Genomic DNA, 26,469 nt, shown 5'->3' with positions numbered 1-26,469 from the left:
GACATCCACGAACATGTCATCCACATGACAACCCACGAACGGGCTGCTCCGGAGGCCGAGGACCGGCCTGGCTGGGACCTGTGCCTTGTCTGGGCGTCCCGGGTCTCAGCAGCCCGCACGGGGCAGCCGGGAGTCCCACACACGCTCTGCTCGGCCCGCGGGGCCTCAGGGGGGGAGCCCCTCGGGCAGACCCAGCCGCTTCGGGGCCGGCGCTGCCGCCTCAGGGCCTCCCGCCCTCAGACACAGCCCAACCGCCGCCCGCGCGCCGCTGCGCCTGCGCGCCCCGCAACCCGCGGCGGGGCGGAGCGCGGCCCCGGACGTGACGCGGGGGAGGCGAGGCCGGTGCTGCCGGCGGCGGACGCGGTGCCCAGGTAACGCGGCGGGGGCGGCTGGGCCGCGGCCCTCCGCTCTCTCAGCGGCGGAGGCAGCGGGAGGGTCGGCGCGGGCAGGGCCCCTGCGCCGGTGGGCGCCCCTGAGGTGAGCGGCTCCGGCGCCCCCTCGGCCGCTGTCTGAGCGTCGGGCGCCTCTCCCCTCGGGACGGCCGCCGGTGCTGCCCGGGTGAGCCCCGGGCGCGCAGGGCTGCGAGCTGCCGCCCGCCGCCTTGCTGAGCGCGTACCGGTGCTCCCTGGTGTGGCTTCTGCTTTGCACGGGTTGAGCCGGGGTTTGCCCGCGCCTGTGTTGAGGCGCCTGCATGTTTAAAAAAAAAAGGAGTTTTTCGTATTTAAAATAAGAAGTTAGAGTTGCATGCGTGGCACTACCTGTTTCTCAGCCCTGTAACGAAGCCAGGTGTTGGTAATACCTATTTTGAGGCAGATGAACAATCGCAGGGTATTATCTCCTCTTCCTGGGAAGGAGGAAGCGTTTAAGTAAATCTCCAGACAGGATCTGAAGCAGATCGTTGTGGAGTTAAGACTGCGGTGTCTGTCGTAATCCTGTCTGAGCAAAACGTCCCAGAGGCTGTTGACAGATCAAAAAAATCAGCAGAGACTTCTGTGGTTTTGTGCCCTATTCAGGAACATAAAGGAAAGTGTAGTAATTGCGATGCTTCTCTCATCTGACAGAAGTTTGGAAGAGTGAAAGGGATGGCTCTGGCGGACGCTTCGCTTGGACTATCTTTGGCTTAGCCCGATAGAGTGAAACAAAGTGATAACTGGTAAGAAGTGCAGCACTTAAAACTGTGAAGGAAGGTAGCATCTTGCCTTCTTATAGGGAGAGGCAGTTCCCAGGGCAGAATCTAGTACCTCTAGCTTATTTTTGCTAAATGGATGGAGATGGATATAAGTAACACTTGCAAGCACAGTACAATGAAAATAAAACCTTTAGAGAAAATGGATAGGAACCTGTCAGCCTCCTTTCTCATTTGAGCGTTGTGGGAGTTTTGCTGCTAGAAACTACTAAGATCTTGTTGTGATTTCATTTGCAGTTCTTCTTTTATCCTCTAGCTTTACTACTTCAGAGATAGACTGGTCTTAACATACTGATGTCATTCTCAAAGCAGAGTGAAAAAATAAAGACAAATTCTTTTTGCGTTCACTCTGAGGTGGATTTGAGTCCTGATCTTATTGCTCCAAGGAGGCGTTTGAGATGTGAAAGCTTACGTTTTCGTGGTAACTCTATGTATCAGTAAGTGAGGAATTTCAAGAGAGCAGGTTTAAGATGATGTTACTGCTGAAAAGGGTGGCCCTGTGCACCTCTTTTCCAGCCCTCTGATTGTCCATTTTCGTTGCCTCTTGTGTGCAGGTATAAGTGGCTGTGTGGTGGGCTGGATTCATCCGCCAAACCGGCCAGCAAATAGCACCATACAGAACGTGAACGATGGAGCTGACTGTGTGTCTGTGCTAATGCCAGTGTGTGTAACAGGGAGAGGCAGGTCCACCATAGGCAGTGTCATGGATCAAGATCAGTTAAGTGCTTGTGAAGGTGTTCCCTGAGGCTGCGCTTCCTTGGACGGGTGAGCTGGCCTAGTGTTTGTGGTGTGGTTTTTTGGTGTTCTTTTTTTTTGTTGTTGTTTTGTTTTGTTTTGGTATTTTTTTAGATGAAAGCTGTGCAATACCGTCTCCTTATTTTATGATGTGGCTAATATTCTCAGCACCCCCCTTCCCCTTCACAGTAGAAATATTTTTGTTTTGTTTCTTGGAACAAGTTTACTTTTGGGTGATGACCAAACTGGTACATGTGGAGGCTTACAGATGTAGAACCGGAGAATTTTTAGAAATTCACCTGTGCTGATTATCACCAATAACTCCACTGGTATCATTGCTACAACAGTTGTTCAGTTTTAGAGGACAAAAGCAGTTATTGCCAACTAGCAGTAAAAAAATAAATCGCATTTAGACACAAAAACCAGGTGAATAAAGAATAGAAACAGATGTAGTAAACAAAAAATTGCTCTCAGTTGCTCAATTTTGGTCTGAACTGTATTTTAATAGCTATTTCTGACATCAGAAAGATCTCTGTCCAAAAAGATGATAAAAGATGTGACTATTAGCAAAACTTTATTTACATCAGAGGCATGCAAAGAATTTTTTTGGGATCTAAACAGTTTGGTTAGCTTCACTAAGACTAAGAACAATCGGCCTGAAAAAAAAATCAGTTTTTTGTTTATTGTATTATTTTAAAGTCTATGTTAGTACAGCAGCTCATAGATTTTATTCAGATATTTAGTGGAGAATAAATACTTCTCCTTGTAATGTCCAAGAGTTTTATATAAGCCTTTGTGATGTAGATTAATGGTTTAACTGCAGTGTTAAAATACTACTTCTTGAAAAAGTGCTGAATTTCCAGAACTTGGTGTGGTTTAGTTTTAAATGATTTTTGCACTGTGGCTCCTGCCCCTGTCTTGAACCTGTTCTGTGCTGTACACATTATATTGTTTAGAACTCCTTTCATGGAAAGGAGTCTTTTAGGTCCCTTATTAAAATTATTAAAACTGAATCTAACTGCTGTCCTTGTAGAATTTATCTTTACAACTTCTCATAAAGAAGATAAATGGCCCTTGTTAGAAAAGATAGTGTAAGATTTAATAAGTTACTATATCAAATTCTCTAGGCGGGTCTCAACAGTACAGTGCTTAAGTTAAATATTGACTTGCTGTATAGGACTTTGGTCTTGTGTAAGCCTTGCTGAAGCTGTAGCCAGGAGAAAGATATCATGGCAAAGATAATGACAACTTAAAATTACCCCCTACCAAACTGAAGCCAGTCTAGCTGTGCACAGAAGCAGCTAATGATCGCAGGGGAGGCTCAGCTCGGTGATGCTTGTAACTGATTAAACATAGAGTTAATTCCTCTGTCTCTTTCTTGTCTCTGTGGAAGATAAAAATTAATTAAAATACCATTTAAAGAAAAGCGTGAAATAAGGATGTAAAAAATGTTAGTGTTTTTTGGCAGTGTAGTCTTTAACTACATAAGCATAAACCTTCCTGTAGTACACTCATGCCCAGTGTTGGTAGTTTCTGCAGCACGATGGGAGTAGGAAATTAAATTTGTACCTGGAGATGGTGACAGTCCTTCTCTGTCTCTCTGTGATAGTGAAATGACTAGAATTTGGCGTCTCATCGCTGGTGCCAGGTCTGGTGATCCTTTCTAACCTTGCTGTTATTTATACTTAAACATACTTTTAGCTGGAAGAAATTCTGTGTGCCAACTGTCAGGAGGTCTCGTCTCTGGGACCATGCCTCCCAGTATAGAAGGCTCTTTGTGTTTTATGTATGCTTGAAAAAATAACCATTTCTCATTCTTGCAAAGATTCACTTACAAATACGAACTGCTTCAGTATTTCCAGCCTGCTCCATGCCTCTTCCCTTGCTGTTGTGGGCTTTCTTACAGAGGTATAAAATCTGGTTGCTAAACTGCAAAATAGAAGAATTTCTCTGGAACTGACGAGATAAATTCTTTTCCTTGGTGATGCGGCGTGTATCATTCTTGAATGCTTTGCTCTGGGGGGGCTCAGATGCATCACAGCTGTATATTAAAGAAAACTCATTTTTCTTGAGCTAAGAGGCTTTGTAGGTGGGAGGCATCTTAGACTTTCTTGTTTACCAGTGGGGAATAGGAGTTTCAAGCCAATCAGAAGGTTGTTAGCAAAAAAAAAAAGAGCCAGTCATCTAAGGTGCTTGAGGTGAAGGAATTTCTGCATCCTTTAATAGTAAGCTATGTTGAGCTGTTTATACATGGGTGGGGGAATAAGTTGTTTTATATCTTTTATATCTGTTTTGTATCTCTGGTTTACTGTCAGAATCTGGTTCTAGGAAGATTTTTCTCCTGTGTTATTGGAAGAAGGTTGGGTATGTCACGTGTCAACTTCGTTTGCTATAAACTGAGGTTTTGATGGAAGAAACATTCTGTTTTAGATGTAGGACTGGGTTGATAAATCCTGCCTTTTTGCTTATTCATTTTGAAATCATTTCCCTAACTGCAATAGGCATGAATTGCTCCTTGCTCGCTCTCTGGATATTCTGGAACGTGCATTTATGGAGCTGTCTGTGAGGAGCCCGTGGAGTAAAAGGTGATTGTGGTTTTTAGCATTCCTATCAACTTTTCCCACTTTGTGAATTTGATGTTGTGATGTGATTCATTTTCAGGTGCGTTTCAAAGATGCATGGATGTTTGGTGTGACTGAGGTAAAGATTTAGGCTGAACTCCAGACGGTGGTCAGAGGATTACTTCGAGAGCTAATTAGGAGTGTTCTTTGTATAAGTCTGAATAGTTACATCACAAAGATTTTTCTTTAATTTAGTGGGGGAAAAAACCCCAACTTTTTAACTTTCCAATGAAGCGTGTTTTTTCCCTTAGCCCATCTGGCTTGTATTGAGCTGTACCCCAGCACTTGCTGGCTCTTTTAATGGGTATTCATTTCCTGACTCGGAAAATGAGATCTATGATGTCTGTGAAGTCTGGATATCTCTTTTTCTCTGCATTTGTGGCCTACATTTCTCCTTGCATCCATCTACTGAGTGAGCGTACTGCTGTGGTGTGAGCTGTGAACAAAGACCTCTGCCCATGGTTTATTCAGGCGTAGACTCCATTGAGTTCGTGTGTGCTATTTTTGGAGTTCCCTTGGGGAGAAGGTGGTCAGCCTATCTAACCTCAGAGCTGCAGCAATGTCAGCTTTGGTGTCACTGTGCTGGATCAGCTGTTGGTGGCGATTCTGTCAGAGAGGATCCTTGTCTTCTGCAGAGCGGTGTTCATCCAGCAGCAAGTTGGCGAGGAAACATTCATTTTACTGTGTTGGTTTGTTATTGTTGCCAGGAAACATCTTGTCCACCTTTCAGAGACTTGTGAGTTACGGCTGCTCCTATCTTAGCTCAACGGATTTGCCCTGCGACTCATAGATAAAGGTCAATGCCCCTGACATCCATAGCTCCGCATCACTGTGCCAGCCTATCTTGTCAGGTTGCATTGTCACTGTCTTATTTGGTGCCTGGTGCTGTGGCCACTATAGTTTTGGCCTTTGCTCTGTGGCAGGACAGCTTAGTGCTAAAGGGGATGAAGTTTCCTCTCAATTATATCCCTCCCTATTTCTGGACTAATTGGATATCCCTCGAAGAGCAGTTTCCCACTGGTGCTGTGTATCCAGCGCTGCTGCTGGCTTCAGATCAGCCAACCTCCTGAATGTTGGTGGAGGTGGAGAAAACATAATGCTGGGGTCTCGTGCTGGTGGTGCCATGGACCTCAGCAGGTAGCAGATTGATTTCTGAGTTTTCCTTAATATAATTTGTTTTCTACCTGTTTTCATTATAACAACCTGAATGCTAAAGTTCGCAGTGCTGCTCGGTGGCATTAGGACACCCTTTTGGGAACGAGAATGTTTAAAAGTTGCTTTAGTCATAGGATTGCTGGGAGGACTTCTCTCTCTTCATATCTTCTGAAGTGAAGGTTAGTATGTCATATAGCTGACACAGAGTACTTTGACCTTCCTGGTTCACTTACAAATAGAGTGCTCTTTCAGTGGGTTATTTACATTCCTCAAGGTACAATGTCTGGTAGTTTTGATGTACCTGTCTGTAATGGGAGGAAATACTGGTGCTGGTTAACTGATTTGATGTGTTCTCGTGATCAGTGCAGTCAAGTTCAGGAGCTCAGTAAGATGACCAGGTAGGCAGTCGACTGAGGAGATACCTGTACAGAAGCCTCCTAACGCTCAGAGCCATCGGGAATGTTTGCAGAGTCATTTTTTCCCCTGTACCTAGGGCCAGAACGTACAAATTGCAACAGAAAGAGTCATCATGATGTCCTTAAGAGATGAAAGGATTTGTACGGGTTTTCCTTTGCTTTGTCAAGGAACGGTTGATTTTGGGACCAGTGCCTTGAGCTTGCTGGTGAGCTGGCTGCTTCCCTGTGGTTCTGAACACACTGAAGCAGCAAAGATGATTCCCCAGACTCTGAGTGTGAGATTTGGTCAGTGCCCTCTTCAGAAACTGGATTACCTTGAAGTCGATTTCTTTGCCTTCATTTCCAACAGGAACTGTCAGTTCTCTTTCAAAAAATCTAAATCGAAGCCCAGTCTTCCTGATTCACGGAGTGGGAGGCCATTGTATGTCTGACCCCAAATTGGCTGCTACTCAAGGTTCTGCAACACGTGATGCCTCGTGTTGCATCAGATGATGGATGAGTAATTTTGTTGATTCCCTTCTGGCCAAGACATCCTTGAACCTTCTGCCTATTTTGTGGGAGGCCCATATGGTTGCAGGACCGAAAGAAAACCCTAACTTCAGATTTGTGTTGCATCGCACAGGCTGGGTGCTGGGTAGTTGTTGACACAGCAGCCCACTCTTCTCCAGTACGAGACTGTCATCAGTGCCAGGAAAGAGGGTAGTAAAGAACCAGCTCAGCCAAATGTCCAGTTTCCCCTCTTTGTGCTCAATGAGTTCAGTGTTTTCTTTGGAGGTGACAGTACTTCATACTCCTTAATTTCTCTTCTTTCCTGGTAAGTCATGCTTTTTCTTTCCTGGTGAGTCATGCTTTTTCCAGGTTGCTCCCTAAGATTTCATTTCAGTCTTTTTTCTGAAACCTCGCATCTCCAAGGCAGAGGTGCTATACCACACTTGTGTGTTGAGGGAAGGCTTTTTTCTTTGCGTAATCAGAGGATTAAATCTTCCAGATGTTCTTTGAAGCTACTACTGAGAGAGCAAGGCTATTGCCAGAGTCACTTGAAGGTGCATTAGAGACTCTTAGGAGCTTGTTTATGGTTTGTGTGATGAGAGATATTCCTTGTCCTCCTTTCCCCCGGGGCTAGCTCGGATTATGCTGATAGTATTAGTGAAGAACACTTCCAAGTCTGATGTCACTCTACAGCAAAAACCTGGAGGTTTGTTGAGATACTCACTAGGCACTGGGACTTTGCAGAGTCATCCAGGAATGAAACTGCATTTTGTGGAGCAAAATGTACTGAGATTACTGTTTGCAGGGAGGACTCTGGTGCTTGTTTTTAGATAGCTGCAAAAGAGTAGCTCCTAGCAGAGCTCTACACACACATTGTGCATGCACAAAGTTACCTGAAGTTACAGGAGAGTTGCTTTTAAGTGGCTGGTGTTCTTTAGTCTATATTGTCTGTATGACACTCTACTCCTCCTCTCTTTGTAGTTCTTTCAAACTCCAGCAGCGAGTTGACAAGAACTGTGAGTTCGGGATATATGCAAAACCCGTGAGCCTGCAAAGAGGTGTGGGACTTGCCCTGCAGATATGGCCAAAGGGGGAAAAAAAAATCTTGGGGAGACTATGCATCTCAAGCAGTCGAGTGTGAAAGTGAAAATGGATAATATATACCGAGCTGTAATTATTGGGAAGTAGCTGTGTTTTCCTAGACTTCCTGACTAGTGGGGAACCTTGAGAGTGTGACCTGAGTAATCTAAAAGAGATGGCGGGTTTCACTGCCTTGAGTAGCATTGCGACTCTTTCATGGACACTTCCAAAAGGACAGAATATCGATAGCAAGAACTGCAGGGCATGCTGTGTTGAAATTTTATCTGCCTAAGTAGCTGCTAGTCCAATTCCATTAATGTTTGCATATTTAATAAACTTTTAATGTTGGATTTTAATGAGTTGGCAGTTATCTCTGAACATCCAGCAGCAGCAGTCACAGAGTCTAGGTGGCTCTCAAATGCGGATTTCTCTCACTTAGAAGGCATATGGCCTTTCCTTGGGCAGTCAGCACTTGACAGGCTATGGCATGCTTTGATTCGGTTTGTACTGATGTACGTCAACAATGAATTTCTTAATTTGGATGGAGCCCTAGGGTTAAGTTTTCAGGGGAGCAGGCTTTTTAAAAAGCTGGATATAAGAGAACATGACCTTGGTTAATCTTGTAATACACCATTTATCTACTTGGGATGATTCTTGCTAGTGATTTAATTATTTTGGCTGCAGAATGGGCCTCCTAGGGAATTTGTTTGTAATGTGGCATTTGCTCATTTACAATCTCAGTGCTTTTGCTTTGTCTTTTCAGCCTTATTTTACAAACATATATCAAACTCCTCAGAACCCCAAGCAGGCTAAGAAGTGCCCTGGTTGTGCTGCACAGTTGGAACCAAGTGTCTCTAATGAGGTTGTGGAAGCTAATCTATTATTGAGGGGACCTTGGCAAAATTAAGCAGAAAAGTTCCGTGTTCGTGCTTTTGAGATAAACCTAAGTGTAGTAAATATATGTCAGCATGTAAAATGTAGCAGACAAGGTGAAAAGGGACTTTTGATAACACAGTGTAATTCTCAGTTCTGGCACCAGTGTGACTTTGAGTCACTTCCATATTCCAGTCTTTAGGATAAATTCTCAATATGCTACTGTAATGTAGACAGTAAATGTGTAAGCTGTGGGGGTCGCAGAGGTAAAGAAGGAAGCCCTTACCACTGCCTTTGAGGTAAGACAACATAGTATTTCAGTGACTGGACCCATCAGATTGGTTTCAGGGGACCTTTCAGTGTACCCAGTAAAAAGCAGAAAAAAAAGTTACATATGTTTATGTAACATAGTAATTTTATCTGAGAGCTGTGTTTTAAATTGAGGTTCTTTTTGTATCTGCAGGACACCAGTTTCTGAGAGGAAGAGCAAAGAGAGTTAAGGACAAAAACTGATGGACCATTACATCTTCCAAAATGAGCCTATTCACACTTTTCTACTGGAAACTAACACGTCTTGAAGGTGAGTAGGTTTTGTATGTGACAGATGAGCTGCCCAGTGTCTTGGGTGTTGACCATCAGTCTTCCCAAAGATAGATCTGCCCTCATTTCAGCTTCGTGTGCAACTGCCTTTCTGGGCTGGCACAGCCCATAGAAGCATGCTTGTGAAAATATGTATTTTATCGTTGGGAGAAATATGTAGGAAGTAGGTAATGTTTTCCACCATACCAATTAATTATCATTCGTTTGGAAGCTCTTAAAAAAGCCAGAGTGCTTAGTGAAAGAGATGAACCAATGGGAACATGGATTTTTTTTTTGGTGAGTGGAGGAAACGCAGATGTGTTATTTGCAGGATGAGAAAGTTAAGTTTGTAAGAGAAACTTTTGCTTAGTTTGGCGAATGTATTAAATTAGGTAAGGCATTTTCAAGTTCTGTTCCAGTCGTACCTCAAATGATATTATCAGCGTTCAGAGTAGCTGAAGAAGAGTGCTTGCTATCAAAGACGGTAAATTAATTTCCCCAAAGTAAAGAACATAATACTTGAATGAAATTAAATCAAAATTATATTTTGTAGAGTTTGTGATATCTTTTATGTTATTTTTATACTTAGCCCCTTAGGGCTGTGGTCAGTGACCGTACAGTATTGTTTTAAAATCCTTTAATAACAGAAGTCAAAATGAGAAATGTCACGTAAGTCCTGCACTCAACATTGACATAAACCCAGGATTTCTGAGACAAACGGTTAAGGTTTAAAATATCTTGTTGTAGACTTTTCTGTCACTTTAATAAATAACATATAAAAGGAAGCTATGAGTCTATGTAAGCCCAAGTTTAACTGCTTAGCAGCATTAATTCTGATTTTTAATTAGGTTAATAAATTTGCTTTCTGTTGGTTACTTTATTGATAATTAATTTTTCTGTTTTTTGGTATGAACAACCTAGCACCTATGAACTCAAAGCTAATAGTGGAGTGTAAATGGTGAAAAATAGGTCTAGGTGTTGTCAATTGTCATTCTGTCTGCACAGAAATTGTTCTAAAATGTCCAGCATTGGGGTCACAGGCCTCTTGCGCGCAAATCCTTTTCGGTGTGAGGAAAAAGGTCTGGTAGAAATTCAGCCTACACTGAACTCAGTTTTCCTTTGTTTTTGCGGATTTGAAGCTGTCTCTCATTATCCACGTGAGTTTCTTAAATATTTGTATATGTGGTAGTGCTGATGAGCCTCTCATGAGTGTGGTACTTGACAGAGATAGGAGGGGATGCAACGTCAGGGGGGCTTACTACTGGAGGAAGAAGAGACTTGTAGCTGGAGAGAGAAATACTGTTCATGTTCATTTGTGCTATTTGGTCTTCGGTGTAATCTGCACAATCCTGCGTAAAAGGATGGAAACCTGAAACCCCCAAACCAAAAGGTGTTACTAAGTTCTAAAAGGTTCTCTTGTATTAACTAGTTGCCTGTGTTTTGCAAGTGTCCTCTTCAGATTCAATAGGATGAGCTGTAGAATGTTTTGGGAACATGTATGACTAACTAAATTTATATACATTAGAGCCATGGGACTTTTGTATGGAAAATCAATCCTGGATGAAAGTGATTTGCAGTACTGGGTCCATGTTCCTGAATCAGCAGCTTTGTTTCTAATTCATTTTTCATTAATTGTAAGGGTGTTGCCCTGGGTGTTCCTTATAGCTATGGTGGGGAAAAGTAATACTGAAGTGCTCAAAAGTACAAACTGAGGTCAACTGAATATCTTTTTTTGTCAGCTGGGACAACCGGATTTTGAGTTTCTTTTGTTTTATGTAGTTAGACACTGAGAACTCCTGGAAGACTTTAAGTAGGAACTTGCTATTGATGTTTCACACTTTCTACCTAATAATGTGGAAACTAATCTAATGCTATGGAAAAGTAGGATGTTTTCCAAGATCTGTAACTAAGTTGAGTGTTTTCCGTATACATGGAAAAAATAACAATTTTTAGCTCTACTGTGTTTGCAGTCTAAACATTCAAAACATGCTTGTAGATCTTGGAGTGCCATAGTTTCTTCTACATTATGCGTTCCTTATATGTAAAGAGGCTGTGAATGGTTATGTATTTGTATAATGGTCTTCAGTTGTTTTTTGAGGGAAGGATATTTTAAGTGCAGTCTATGAATTCTGCACAAATAACTATCTCTATAATAATCTCCAATATTAAAAAGTTCTTGTGATGTTCGAGTGATTGCAGAAATCTGAAGTTATACCACATGCTGTTCACATGTGGATGAAGGATGTTTTGAAAGTAAAGATGTTATCTGTGAACTTTTTTGCCAAAAAAATCTTGAAAACTAGGGAATCTCGCTTGGAAATATTTATTCTGGTGTAGTCTGTACTTCTCTGTTGATGTGGATGCACAGAAATACCTCTTCTTCCTTTTGGTCTCCTCTTTCTTCTGCTTTCAGATCTTGTGAAAAGTGCAGCTTTAATCTGTGGAGAAAGATTGTGCAACAGGGTAAAGAAAGAGGGAGAGTGAAAAGAGGATACTTTGCTGTTATAAAGCTTCTTTGTTCTCTGAGGTCGGGAAGAGCTGAGCTCCTGGTGATTTCATAAGCTCTTCTATTACCTGTTCCCATACTGGTCAGTAAGCCTAAATGGATGGATCCTTCTCTGTATGAGTCATTAAGTAAATATCAGGCAGTGCTGGTGTATTCCTGATACTGTCTGCTCTGAGCACTTGCTCCTATTTCTTGCTTATTGTTGACTTGCTAATTTCTTAGCTGCTATCCCAACCCCAGCAGATTTTGTCAGCGCAGGGTCTTCTCACAGCGTGCAGTTGTAGAGAGAGACCCCCATTGGAGCTAGTAGCTGTTCCAGCCTTGTTATATTTTCAACGGTAGCTGGAAAATATTTGGAGATGTTTCCAGTAAAACAGTTGGTACTGATTCTTGGCTCAAAGCCTCCTCTTGATCAGAGGCGACGTTGTGGTTTGCCAGATGGCCTGCAGGCTGGATCTGGTGCCTGCTCTGATTGCATCCCTCCTGCAGGACAGGGCACCAGAGGAGGTGCATCTCTGGCCTCCCCTGGGAGCACAAAGCGCACTGTGTTCAGAGCTGTTACTAGAGCAGGAGGTGTCAGCAGTTCGTTCCTGCTTGACTGCCTTTAAGGACAGCTGGCTGCTGCAGATAGGGCTTTAGGACTGGAGCTGTGCTTCTCCGGCAGCTGCTGCAGCCAAAGGGTGGCTGAGTAACGATGATACGTTGCTGTCTTCTTGAAGAGGAGATTTGCAGCTTACCTGGGGGGACAGGGCACTTTGAGTATTTGTGCTCACTGGGGAGCTCTACTAGGGAGGGAATAGGGCACGTTAACCGCTGGCCCACCCAGGTACTATAAGACTGGCTTCCAGCGTGCACACATTCAGGTATTGGATAACTACTGGGTTTTGCCAAGACTCTGGATTTGTGTCTGTTTTTCATATGGATTAGACTGTAGTAGGCTTTTATCCTAAGTGTAAGACCATGGATGGGCATAGGGTTCCCTGTTAGCTTCTCTCCCTTGCCTGTCTGTCCCTGATGTGTCATCACTTGTGGCCTTATGGGATTTGAAAATGCCTCAGTGTTTCTGGATTAAATTCTTGTCTCATCGGGAGAAAAATTCGCCACCAGTTTAACCTGAATCTTGACTAAATATGGACAGTTTGAACCTTGGGCAAGGATTGGATGATGCTGCCCAGCCAGAATCAGTTGCCATCCTTACTTTCTCTGGGAGAGGGAACGTTTCCAGTGCTAGATGGCTGAGACGATTTTGGGGGAGATATCCAGGTCACTAGAGAGGAGAGCAGTGGAGGAGAACTGCGTAAACTTTTAGATGCTCCTTTGCTTTTACTGATACTGTCTTCAGGGCATTGCTTATGCCCTTCTGCCAAGAGGAGTTCTTCCAGCTATCTCTAGAGATGCTTAAAGAAGTCCAGCTAATCATGGGGCTATTTCTCTCTTTTTTCTGGAGATCTTGAGCGTTTCATGTTATAAACTGAAAGCACAATAAATGCAACTCAGTTGTGGTACAAGTAGTGTAAACAGCCTGAGACACACCAAGTTTCCTAGAGGAAGATCCATTAGATTCATCCCCATATTGAATTTATAGCTGTTGTTGTCAATGTTACAGCAGTGGATTTGACAGCTTGGTTGCTAGATGTATGCAGGCTTTTTTTTATGTTTCGTTTGCTGTGTTGGGAACCATTTGTTTTGCTTCAATTGGATGTGAAATATTACCACTGGGGACTGATAGGATTCACTTAATGGCAAAGGAGGCTGTACTATCAACATCAGCCTGAGGCTTGCTGTTCTTAGAGCTGTTTTACACAGCCACTGCACTGCAATTAACTTTCCATGAGCAAAACTTCAGGAATTCCTGATCTGGGACCTTGCTGTGCCGGGAGGAGTCTGCAGCCCACTTTTCTTAGCGAATAAGTGTCCAGACTGAAAGCCACCACATGCTCTTCTTTTATTAAGATCTGCTATTAAGAAAACCAGTTTTGGTAAGCAGAGCACATCAGGTTGTATTTAGTTAAAGGAATAAACTGTAAAAACCTTTTATCACATTGGAGGGGAAAAGGAGGTATCACTTCAGATTCCTGTGGTGTTTTTTCCAGCTTCCCGAGTAGAACAATTCTATTTTTATGGTATATTTTTCCTACATTTAAATATTGTGTGGATGTATTTTAAAAAATTTTGATTACATTATGATCACGTGTAATGATTAGATACTGTTTAGTATGAAAGAGGTGCAGCATTCAATTCACTGTAAATTTGCCAGGTAGCGTCACTTGTCTGCATGTTGCCTTATCAAATAAGAAGATATTGTTTCTCAAGTACATTGCACTTGCCATCTTGAAACAGAATTACATTTCTATTAAAATAACATTTGCTCAGCACTCCCAAATAAAGGAGAAGTTTAGTATTACTGATAAGGTCGACGGTAAACTTTTACTTCGTTCATTTAGCGCTTGATTTGGTCTCCATTCTCTGGTGCATTAACATTGCATTATCTGTTATTTTGAAATAGCTGTGTTTGGAAAGGTGCTCAATTCTTGTGTTCAGATGTCTGTTACCACAATGTATTTTTTCTTGAAATCTAAGCACTGTCTTTGGGTTGATGCATCTTTTTAATCTCAAGCAAAGTGGAGTTCTGGTTTTATCTTTTTAATTTATGCAACCTTGATAAAAGCAGCCAGGTTATGCTGGAGTCAATTTGATGATAATAAATTCCTTCTGTTCTTCCTTAAGCCACAGTGAAAATGAAATAAGCTAAATTTACTGGCTGTTCTTTATGCCTTTTTGTCCAGTACAGAAGAAAATTAAGCTATTTTGACCTTTCTCTGACATGTGTAGTCAGTGAAGATGAGGGCAGAGAAAGGCTTTATAAAAATAAATGAAGTCGATATTGGTCTTTCTAAAATTGTTATTAATGCACTCTAGTATGCTCCAATTAAAGTCACAGCCTGTGAAGGCAAGTGCAGGCAATCTCAGCTGCTGTTTCATCTACCAATGCGTTAACTTGGTTTCAAGTTTTTGTTCCTATCTGTGAAGCGCTTTGTCACAGAGGTTTTGAGATAGTGGCTCTGAGCGGGTGCCGGGCACCTTACAGCGAGCTTTGTGCTGCACTTCAACTAGAATACGCTTGCACCGCCAGAAAATCAGCTGTGCCGAATCCGAACAGGGCTGGCTGAAATCAGGAGCGTTACCCCTGCCAGTGATATACATACATGGATCAAAAAAAGGCTTGCAATAAGCTGGAGGGTTTCAAACTTTAACATTGTGTATATACCTTTGCAAATACACTTGCATACCTTTTTGTGAGAGGATCATAATTCTTTGTGAAGGTGGAGAGAAATGGTGTCTCCTGTAAACACTACTAGACAGAATACTGCTAAGATTAAAAAAAAAACCAAACCAAAATAAAGCAGGGCCTGTTGCGACAGGACAAGGGGAAATGGTTTTAAACTAAAAGAGGGTAGATTCAGACTAGATATAAGGAAGAAATTTTTTACAATGAGGGTGGTGAAAGCCTGGCATAGGTTGCCATGGAGGTGGTAGATGCCCCATCCCTGGGAACATTCAAGGTCACGTTGGATGGGGCTCTGAGCAGCCTGATCTGGTTGAAGATGTCCCTGCCCACGGCAGGGGCGTTGGACTAGATGACCTTTAAAGGTCCCTTCCAGCCCAAACTATTCTATCATTCTGTAAAATAAAGCTGAAAAACCCCACCCAAACCCACTTGCTGATCAATGGATGTACCAGTGTGTTTTACTATGTGTTTGCTAATGGCAAGGGAGGCTGGAGAGAGCTTCGGTTGCCAGTCCTCCTTTGTGTTTAAGTTGTGCTGACCTGGTCTTTATCGCAGTAAGGGCTGCGAATTTGTTCTCGCAAAGGGGTCTTGTAGAAGAGATGGCGAGTATGACAACTCATGGTGCTGGGGACTGTTTCATTAGTTCACGACAGGGGTCTGCATGCAAACTGAAGCCTGCTGCTGGCAGGTACCTAAAAATGTTATTCTGTTCCTGTGCTGATGGTGGGGGAGCCGGGAGAGATGCGGGTGCATCAAATGGACTGTGCATTTGCATTGTCCATTGTAGCTGTAACTTATGAAGTAAGAACTGAGTGTGCATAGTTTAACACCCAAAACCTGATAGTGCATGTGCTGCTACTTTGTGGTGTTTCTGTTGTATTTGAAGAACTGAGCTGTGTGCTTTTAAATGGATTGTGTTTTCTCCTGAGATGGCAGTTAAGGGGATGCTTTAATGTTTGCTTGATAAAATGTTGCAGTGGTAGCAGAGGATATTGTATTCTCAGTCCGTGTAATTTCAGGTTTAACAGAACTCCTACTTATGCTTTGTCCTGCTTCTCCGCTGTATATTTTCTACACAGCTGTGCTTGCACTGGCTGACGTATCTAAAAAGTGATTATACTGATATCTTTATTTGCTCTGCCCTGTACTGATATCAGCCTTCAGCCAGTGTTCTGTTTCCAGCGTCAGGATGGGCAAAGTGGAGACAGAAAAATGAGCTGGTGCTTAATTTGTTGCTTGTGGATGGGGGAGTATTGTGCACTGAGAACCTGAACAGCATAACTTAGTGGTGAACTCAAATCATGGTCGGTTGTTTCAGGTAGAGACTCCAGGAAATTGAAACCAGCCCTGATTTTGCCTGATAGAAGCGTTTCAAAACTTAGGTAATGTGACTCAAAGGAAAGGCTTTTCTGGACGCACTTTTCTTCTGGAAAGTCACGATACGTTTATCTAGCGTGCTGTCTCTTGCATTTGAAATGAATGGCAGTTTATGGGAAGTGCCATCTGAAAAATGCAAGGGATTTGCTTTCTCACAGTATATAAAAGAAAGCTTCACTTTGTTGTTTCTGCACCAGGAATGGCAAGGCTCTGGAATGGAGTTAGGATGTATGCCACCGCAGGTTTTCATTTTGGTTTACTCTGAAAAGAGCTCGTATCTTCAGAGGTACACATGTTGTAGTTTGAAAACTGCTACTGCTATAGATGAGTCGAACCAAATTCTTAATTAGATTGCTGTGAAAAATGAGGTTGTACAGAAACAGTTTGCATCCCTCACAAAAAAATTGATGTTGGTGCAATGGTATTGATAGTGGGCATTGGGTGAAACAAAGCTAAGGTCAGAGTTTGAGAAGAGTATACCCTACCTACTTAAAAATTCCTCCCCTCCATTTCTGTGCTAGCCTAGATTAAAACAGGCTGAGGGAGCAGCAGTGTATCCAGCTTTTGAAAGGCAGGTCTTTCAGCTGCATGCCTAAACTAGTAGATACAATTCTACATTTTATTAGTGTGTAATATTGACTAAGACTTCTGTTCTTAAGTATTATAAATGCTTCTGCATATGCTTCTTAGACATCTTGTCTAAGAAATAGCTATGTTTTAAAGTTGGGTAGAAATTTAGCTTATTGGGACCTCTTGGAATGAATGCTGTTAAATGAAATTTGCTGTGCGTAGCAGTGAGGAGAATTTTCTGAATTTTATTAACACTGAAGGATTTTTATGCAAAAAGAAGGTACATATATATATGGCTATAGACATGTCCAGTAAAAGTGGGCACTTTTATTAAACCATGAAATTTAAGGGAGTGTTAGAACGGTTGCCTGGGGCTTCAGAATGATTTTTCAGTACTCTGGATGGTTAATACAGAATAGCCTAACTGCTAGGACAGAGAAGCCCAGAATAATTTTCCTTGTCCCAGTTAAGTCAAGAACTATTAGAGCAGTGGAAGTAAGGTTTCAACAAGAGGGGAAAAAAGGGTGAGGGAAGTGTCAGCTCTCACTCTTGCTAGTGAGAGGGGAGAGTACACAAATGTACCAGAAGTTAGAAAGGAATAAGAGTGAGTAGCAGTTACCAGTGAAAACAGAAAATAGGCTAATGTTGCCAAAGCATGTAAGTGGATTAGGAATGATTTTCACTCTTGCTGGTGCTTTTTTTTTTTTTTTAAAAAAAAAAAAAGGCAAACTGTGTGAGTGTTTGCAATAAGACGTGCAGGTCAAAGGAATATGTGATTTTCTTTGACCTGCATGTTTGTCAAGAAAGGCTTCTTCTCTGTTATCAAGCCTGATGCTTGAGCCATTACAAGTTATTTTTCTCCAACCTAGTACCACTGAATCGCACTACACTGGCTACACAGGAGACCTACCATGATCCGATGGCTTTGCTTCCCCTGATACTGGGAGCCGGAAGGCACAGCAGCTAAGAAACTCTAGTAAACCCCTTTCACTATCTAGCTGATACTAAAATGTTTGGAGGAGTGACATCAATTATTTCTCAATGTACCTTTCTCACCTCCTTTTCTTAAGGTATTATATTTTTCTCCTGTCATGTGTTGAGATACTTGATTATTTACTGCAATAGAAGTAAAATTTCTGAGCAGCATATTCAAGGGCCAGGAGCTTGAAAGGTGGGCTTGTGTGAGAGGTATCTTTAACTTTCTCATTGCAACAACCTGTAGTGACTTGCTGGGAGTTACTTAGTAAGCAGAATCTCTAGTCTCTTTTTGAAGTGCGAGCATAACAAGACAACTGGAAGGAATGAAAGGGTGTAACGTAGAAGGCCAGGTATTAGACAACAGCCCCACATGTGGCTGCATATGCGAAGGCTGTTTGCTCAGTAGCCACGACCAGTGACCATTATGCTTCTTGGCTGTCAGCCTTCTAGTCCAAGTCAACAATCGATAGGCTACCTGTTAGAAGAAATGATGGGGCTCTTCGCTAAAGGAAAAGATATTCTGCTCAACTCTTCTTTGCAAAGAACTCAGCATTGTGCTTGAGGATTTATCTTCAGGAATAATTTCTGATAGTGGTGTATCTTTATTCTCCCATCAGCAGTCTGGCTGATATTTGAAGCTATGAATTTGAAAAAATGACTAAATCCTGGCATGGCTTCATGGGCAATCAGTAGCAATACCTTCATGGCTAACTGTTGTCTCTCACCCGTGCAGACTGTTGGTGTGTCAGGATCCACACAAAGAGGGACGAGGAGCCTAGCTGCCATCTTCAGAAACCACCATGCCTCATTCTATCACTCAGTGATTCCCTTTGATAAATGGGTTTTGAATGTAATAGTCCTGAGCAACTCATTTGCTTGTTCTGTCCCTTAGCCCATTTTAGGGGTTTTCTGTGTCTCTTACCAGAACAAGAAGATGCACCGGTGTGTTTAGGCTTGCAGGAGGTATTACAGGGCCTAGGGAACAGACTTCCACTGCCTGTGTTTCCTCATTCTGAACGGATGATCTGTCTGGAGCATGTGAAACTGCTCTCACACTTGGGTGAAGGTACAGTCCCCTCTCTCACTCTCCCTGGTCTACATTTTTCAGCATCAAGGTTAGTTTCTGTGTTTCTCAGATTAAAATACATATCCTCCTGTGTAGTTGAGATTCATTATCTGTACAACACATTTGCTCTTGAACTATTCAGAGCAATGAGGCTATTTCTGTAATGCCTCCCAGTGAAGCATGTGGGAAGGAAGAAGTTTGATCAACCTGTTTCTTACACAGAAGAAGATGCAAACCCAAAGGGGAGGCAGAAGTGAGCGTTAAGTGTCCTTTTCTTCTCAGCAAGCTCTTCTAATGTGCTAAAGGAAATTGTCCTTCATGTCGTCTCAGATGATTATATTCACAAAAGCCAACCTAGAAAAATCCTACCTGTGTTAGGCACTAACCATCTACAGTCAAAGTCTTATTTTGTGCCTTTATCTTGATTGCCTTTGTTACCTTCGGCACTTGGCAGGAGGAAAAAGCCGCATCATTCTGATTGCTTTGTGTTTTCAAGATTTTTTTGAGAGAAAATGTTTCCTGAGCTTCATTCAATCTCTGAAGTAGAATTCGGTCTTTCTGGGAATCATGTGAGATCAAGTGATTGCCTGGAGCAAGAAAAATATGTACTGAAGGTGCAATAGCAAAGACCTTGATATCAAAGGCCACTTACTATTGCTCTCCTTCTCTTCAGCCTTAAAGTTTACCAGGTTATAAATTCAGCTTGTCATCTTCCTACATAATGGCTAGCAGTTCTTCAGCAGATGAACAGGATAGTTTCTCAAGGATTATTTCTTGCTTATATTCCAGCCCGAAATCTCCTCCTGCGGAAACCTCGGTGTAGTCTTCACAGGGCGTACCGAGTTGTCTTTCGGCCTTCTTTCTGGATGCTTCTTTTACTGTTTTCTTGGTCTTCCTGGGGACAGCCAACAAATCCGTGTCAGCACATACCTTTGACCTTCAGGTTTGCAATGCAGCTTACACAGATACCTGGTAGGAGTAGAAAAAATGTCCCACAATAGAACTTCAATAGTTTTTTTCCAAAAATTGCTTTTTATTGATCAGCTTGTGTGAAGAATTTCTTAGGAAAAAAATAAAAGAATTCCTGAACCCTTTCTGGTTGAAGAAAATGGGGAAAAATGTCTGACAGTCTATATTGATGTGGCTGAATTTCACACGCACAAGGAGCATTGTTTAACCTGTATTTTCTGTTCATGGCGTGTATTTTATTAACTGTGCTCAGTTAGAAATACATTCCTAGCAAGCTGGGGTTGTATTTTTGGACTGAACTTTATCAGTGTCAGTGTTGTAAAACTAAGAGAAAAATCTTGACTAGGATCACTGTCCGTGTGCAGGTCTGCAGGCCTGCAATTCACCTCTGATGTTTTGGTCTCATGTGGTTATTTCCTCACCCTTGAATCTGGGACATAAAGGACAGAGCACCTTTTCAGTCATTTTGCTTTTAAGTAGCTTTAGTAGTTGAGTATAGCTGTTCTAAAATATTTTTTTGCTTTTAGCCTAAACACAGACACGGTCACCCCTTCAACAGTACGTAGGTTCAGGTATTGCAGTATATGCAAGGTGCAATCATTTTTTTGTTTGTTTTGTTTTGTCTGCTGTTTGGCACAAGAGAGACTCCCTTGGCCCCCAACTGCTGCCAACAATTAAAGACAGTTACCAGTCCCCAGCGGGAATAAATGTTTTCAGCCAATATTTACAGCCGGTTCTGTCCTGGAAGAATGGCGCTACTGCTGCTATTGTCAGCTGGAGATGTAGGGAGGCTTCCTTTTGGCTCTTCCATGAGAAATAAGATGTAAAATATAGCTCTGGTGGTGGCTGTTAGCTTTACTGGTTGTCCAAGAAACACTGCAGAAGGTTTTGCATAGCTATGGCTCAAACTACTTAACGTATCTGTGCTTTCTTCTGAGATGGGGGTCCTGAGATGGGGAGTAACCGTGGTCACCTTGATCCTGGTAAGGAGGCATCTTCCCTGTAGTTGAATGTGACAAAGTATGACTAAGGCTGGGTCTCCTGGAGGTGTTTTGTGAGTCTGTCCACGAACTGCTTCCTTGGAGTGTTCTCCCTTCTGCAGCCTTTGTATGAGGGCGAGGTCATCAGCCAGTGTTTGATGAGATACGGGACAACTGTTTCGCTTACTCAGTACCATCTATCTTGTATTCAGAGTAAGAGAGAGCTTCTCATAAGAAAAAATAGCATGATTGTGTCACAGGAGATTGCAATTACAGTAGAATCATACCATAATGTGTCAATGTAAATATTTAATGTTTTCTGTCATTTGAGTAGCATGGCACACCAGCATTTTGGTTGTCGTCTGTATCTTTTTAGTATTGGATTTGGCTTCTTTCTCCAGAGGCCTGCAAAGGTCACTGTTCTGCAAGGAGAAATGCCATGTGACATCAGCTTTCTGGAAGCTGAAAATTCAGAGCAGCCAGCAGTGAAAATTGAGGTCCTGCTGTGTCAGTGGTGATACTTTCCTACATAGGGTGTATGTGGAAGAGCCCAAGGTGCTGTCTTGGCTTTGCAAATTTGTTGCTAGCAGCTAATTGCAGTGAAGAAGAGGCTTCTGATGTGGGTGTACTCGTAACATTTAATTGTGTCCTTGTAGGTTAATTGAGGCTGTGCTGTGGGTTTCTGTTTCTTCTTCATTTTTTTTTCACTGCCTCAGGAAAGAAGAAAACTACTTGTTGGAACTGCTTCTGAAACTCATGGTCACTTTCTAAAATATACTCCCAACCTTGAGGAGAGTGCAAAATATGAGAATAGCAGTGTATGTGTTTTTAAATCTGTTCATACTTTTAGAAGATACAAACCTATACTCATTGATGACCTACACTTGTGTGGAGGTTTTCCAGAGGCTGGACAGATTTCCACAGACTCCGTAGCATTTGTTGTTTGCTGTTTCCTAGCTTGCCAGTGTGTTCAGCTATGTGAGGCTCTTGTGCCGGGAGTGAGGAAAGCTAAGGAAAGGGCTTTCCTGCTCTTATTCGATGCTTGTCAGTACTTGGGGATAGCTGGCTCGGGGTAAGTGATACAATTCTAATAAAATAAGGTTATGCTGCTGGGGTGAAATCTGGGTCTAATTGAACCTTGGCGTTTGATTTTAGTGAAGCCACATTTCTCTTTAGGATTGGAGACAGGGAGGAAGACTAGATACGCTGGTGGAGATGGCAGAGGAGAGAGAGGTAGTTGTATGAATTTCAGCAAGTGGACATAGAAGCAGGAAAAAGAATTAAGTTTGAGATGAGAAAGATATGAATAGGGAAAGGAAATAGGCTGCTCTGAAGGTGGAGGGGAAAGAAGCAGATAACAGTGATCAGGTGACGGTCTGGGGGAGGTAAAGAGCAGGAAAGGGAGAAAAATGGAGGTGGAGATCTCATAGGGGTCATGGAATGGATTAATTTCCTTTTTAGGATCTTCTTGCATTTTAGGCAGGAAGAAACACTAATTAGCAACTTTTCTCCCCTCACAAATTTATTTAACCAGTCTGAGCTTTGTTTAGAGTGGGATGGGAATAACTCAAGGAAATGACGGGGAAGGAGTGAACCTTACTGATGGGTTTTATTTGCAAGGGAAGTGGCACAGAGAGAAAATCAGCCCTTCTTTTAGGGGAAGCGTTGCAAGAGGAACAGTACCAGGTGCGTCCCTTTTCTGCTCCCAGGGCTCTGTGGATTCATTTTCTTCAGTATTTCCACGTGCATCTTCATTCTCTGGTTCTATAGTTTTGCAGTTTTCTTAGCAGGCAACATGCTGCCTTTAATCAGAAATTTGCAGCACTTGCTGTTTTCTGAGGTGCGGTGCAATAGCTCTTGTTCTCAGGTGATGTTATCCCCAGCATTGTGTCGAACTATCAAAGCTGTGAAATTGAGGTACCTACTTCAGAGCTCTGTATATGTTGCTAACCCTTGTGCTGCTGCGTTGTGCAGTAGGGAAGGGAGAGGGCTGAGTACGTTGCTGGCTTGTGCACGCTGCATCTATAGTGCCAGCTATAAAAATCTCCCTGTTTTTTTTCTCCTATTTTGTTTTTATACTTCTGTTTTCACTTTGTGTCATTTAGAAATCAAAGCAGGAGTGTGCAGTTCAGCCGCAAAAGAACTATGCTTACTGCGAATCTGCTGCTTTGCTCAAATTAAACATTTATGGGGCCAGAGACTCCTCACTGCTCCATCTCAAGTCTTTCAGCCTCCTACAGTGTGATGATTTCTTTCTTCGCACTTTGACACAGCTCCCGCAAGAAATACAGTGAAATGATCCTCCATTGGCCTCTCTCCCTTCCAGGCCATCTTTCCTTTGTGTGTCCAGTTTGTTTTTTCCTTAACCATAGCTTATGGGGAGCAGCTGTCGGTATAAGTAATGCTTAATATTCCCTGTCAGTTGGAAGATTTTAGCCCAGTCTAATGGGCAGAGATCTGGCCTTTTTCTGTTTTCAGTGGTCTATACCGAGGTGGTGTAATTGAGTAGGAGCTCCTTATTCCTCAAACCAGGTAACACAATGCTGCAGCATGTTACCTAGTGATGCCGTAAGCTGTGTTGACTGGCTTGGTTTCTGTGGAGAGCAGTCAGGTACCTTCAAAGGCCTGGATCATATCTGCAGGCTCTTCTGTGGCCTGAAGCCTGGAGTGAAACCTGGGCAGTGGTTCTGTTTCTTGGGCACACTGAGAGCGAAGATAACTTTTGCAGAAGAGAGGGTTGTTTCTGAGCCTAGTCAGAGACTTTTACAGGACCTAAGGGATGTTGCAAATGCTCAATCTTCCCTGCAAGAGCATGGTCTACTTCTTTGGTTTAACCTTTTTTAGCTTAAAACAGTGCTGCATGCTGCTAAAAGCCCACGCTCCTAAAATAGATCAAGTAGAACAAGCACTTCACTGATGACTCCTCTTCAGGAGAGGAGAGGAGAGAAGGTAACAATGAACAGATGGCAGGTATTAGTCATATCACCTAATATATCTGAAGACCTCAGACACTTTCGGCACAAAGGTGGTGGAGGAACCTGGAGGGAATGAGTCCTCCTAACATATCAGACTGGGTATATCGAGTTGCACACGATGCAGATAGAGGGGACCTGAGAAAATGAGGGGACTTGCAGCCAAATGAGCTAAGAAGGGCATGCTTGCAGAGGCTCAGAAAGTCCTGGCCAGATCCCGAGACTACTTTTACCTGCCCAGTTTGCAAAGCCATTCCCTTAGGTGTTTGACATGTCCCTCAGCGCATCATTCCTTGGAGCTCCCATGCTTATAATGGAGTTGCCTCTGCAGGAGGCCTAGTACAAAGGTCCAATATCTCAGAAATAAGTGAATTCTTCCAATTTCAACATCAGCTTGAACGGTGTTATGCTAGCTTTTACTGTAATGAATTCTTAACAGAAGCTGCTTGATCTTTTCACATAGTATCTAAATGGCCAGTGTGCACCTTGCGGTCTAATTGGGCTGGCTCAGCATCCCCTGTCTTCCCTAGGTCGCTGGTATCTGCACATTGGCCCTGGCCCAGTTGGCAGTAAGCTCATAGGAGAGCCTCTGAGATGCTACTCCCTGCTGATTTGCTGCGACCACATCGTGTAAATGAAATATAAAATCTGTACAGTCTTTTGTACATAAGCGGCTTCCAGCAAACTTGACACCACAGAACAAGTGGGCCACTGGAAGTACCTGCGGAGGCATTGTGGGAGAAGTGCATCGTTTCCAGTTGCTTTGCTCAAATTGCAATGCTCTGATTGCATTGTTTGTACAACCATTTGTTTTAAAATGAGTCTGTCCCAAAGGCAGCATGGCTGTGGGCGCACTAGAGGGTAGGAAGACAAGGTGCAAATGTGGGCTCTTTGGACTTCTCTGTGCAGAGGTGGGGTCATCAGGAATCACAGCATCGGTCTGATCCCCTGGCAGAACGGCTGTATCTTGAGGTTTTTTTTTTTTATTCTTTTCATTTGTGGTTTTTTTTTTTTTTTTTTTTAAATCTTCAGCAACAGAGGCTGAATATGCAATCTCCTTTTTCTCCTCTTTTGTTTCGTCTTTTTGGCATTCATTTATGAAGAGAGCTGCTCTGCTGGAGATACTCCCATCATTTTTCGCACTTGTGCTCAGACCTCTGCGGAAGCCAAGCACCCTGTGGGCCTCTGAATTACAAGTACCATTTTGGTGGCACCTTGCATCTTTGGGCTTCAGCTATTGCCAAACACCTAATGAATGTATGAAGTGAGTAAAGCACTTCTACTGTGAACTCTGCTGATACATAAGGGGTTAAACTAAGCTCTGTTTATTAGTGTTGATACTTTAAGTTGTGCCAGAATGCTTTGAAAATGTGACAGGGGACAGGGCAGCAGGCAGTAAACACCGTTAAATGACAATACTGTTCAATATTTGCTGTTAATTGAGAGAGGCAGCAGCTGCTGGTATGCAGCTTCAGCCAGGATGAATTAGTAATGAGTCTGTAACTCTGGGTTTTCTTCTGGTTTAAAGTTGCATCAGCCCTTTACGGTTCAGTAGTTTGCTTGGGATAGAAATCAAAAATCATAGCAGGCCCTAAATTGAAGATTTTTTTTCTTTTGTTTTGTTTTCCAGTAAGTTGTCATGGAGCTGTGGTGTCAGTAATAAATTTGGCAACAGTAATAAAATTGCCTTGTACTTAAGGACTAGACTTAAAGATTTTGGGTTAGCCTTTCCATCCTGTGTGGCAGACGGTGGGAATGTAGCAGGCAAAGCAAGCTCCTCCTTTGAAAGAAAGTATTTTTGTTGCTTTGTGGCTTCCAAAGACGTTTTCAGTTACCATTTCTTTGAACAAGAGTTTTGGTTCAGCTTTCTTTGCTGGACTGTACTGCAGGTTGCGGTGTATGAAATAGTTCTGGCCCTTTCTGGAGGGACCCGCAGCAGGAGAGGGAACACTAATTCAACATTTTCCTTGTGCTTTCTTTGCACTTTTGCCATGCAAATGTGTTGAGTTTAACCTTTGAAAACTTGCTGATAAGTTGTTATTAGCCAACAGTTAAAATAACAAACCCTCCCACCTTGCTGAGTTGGGATAGCAACTTCGCAAGGCTTCAAGGCCTGGGTATGGTGCAGGAACAGCATTAACCCAGGCAGAGCAACCAGGCTGGGGACAAAGGTTACTCTCTGAAGAAATCAGCCCCAGCTGCTAGTTTCATGCTGTTTATGCAACCTTCCCTGTAAGTATTTATTTTGCACAAAACATTTTATTTTGAACTATAGATGTGATCGTGAGAGTGCAAAACCGTGTTGTGGTGGTTAGCAACATCTTTAACAGATCTTAAGTTGGACACAGGAAATGAAATTCTAGCTCTGTTGAAAACAATGCTAACAGTCTATTGATTTCAGTACTGCTCAGCTTTCACCATAAGTAGAAGAATTTTCAAAGCAAATAATGTTTTGTTTGTTCAGTTCTTCAAACAAAATCCATCTGCAGGGGTTAGCGTTTGAATCCCAATACTCAGAATTCTGGTATTTTGTTAGGATGAGAAATACTAGATTGAAAAAATTCCTTGGGTCCATGATGATTATGTTAAAGAGGAAAAAAATCCAATCAGCAGGAATGTTTTGTTACC

General features: G+C 42.6%; 1 protein-coding gene across 11 annotated transcripts in view; it reads left to right on the top strand.

Moving 5' to 3' along the window:
• The first annotated feature begins 304 nt into the window (after positions 1-304).
• MAP3K13 (mitogen-activated protein kinase kinase kinase 13) overlaps positions 305-26,469 on the top strand; it is an 82,817-nt gene continuing 56,652 nt past the window's right edge. For 4 of the 11 annotated variants that reach the window (XM_075157907.1, XM_075157897.1, XM_075157906.1 and 1 more), the window contains exons 1-2: positions 305-371; positions 9,019-9,135. The gene's annotated coding sequence lies outside the window, so the exon portion shown is untranslated. The other 7 variants (XM_075157903.1, XM_075157901.1, XM_075157898.1 and 4 more) reach the window with 7 other exon arrangements.

Source organism: Calonectris borealis, chromosome 9, assembly GCF_964195595.1.
Source record: "Calonectris borealis chromosome 9, bCalBor7.hap1.2, whole genome shotgun sequence".
NCBI lineage: Eukaryota > Metazoa > Chordata > Aves > Procellariiformes > Procellariidae > Calonectris > Calonectris borealis.
This window is presented reverse-complemented; position numbering and strand designations above follow the sequence as displayed.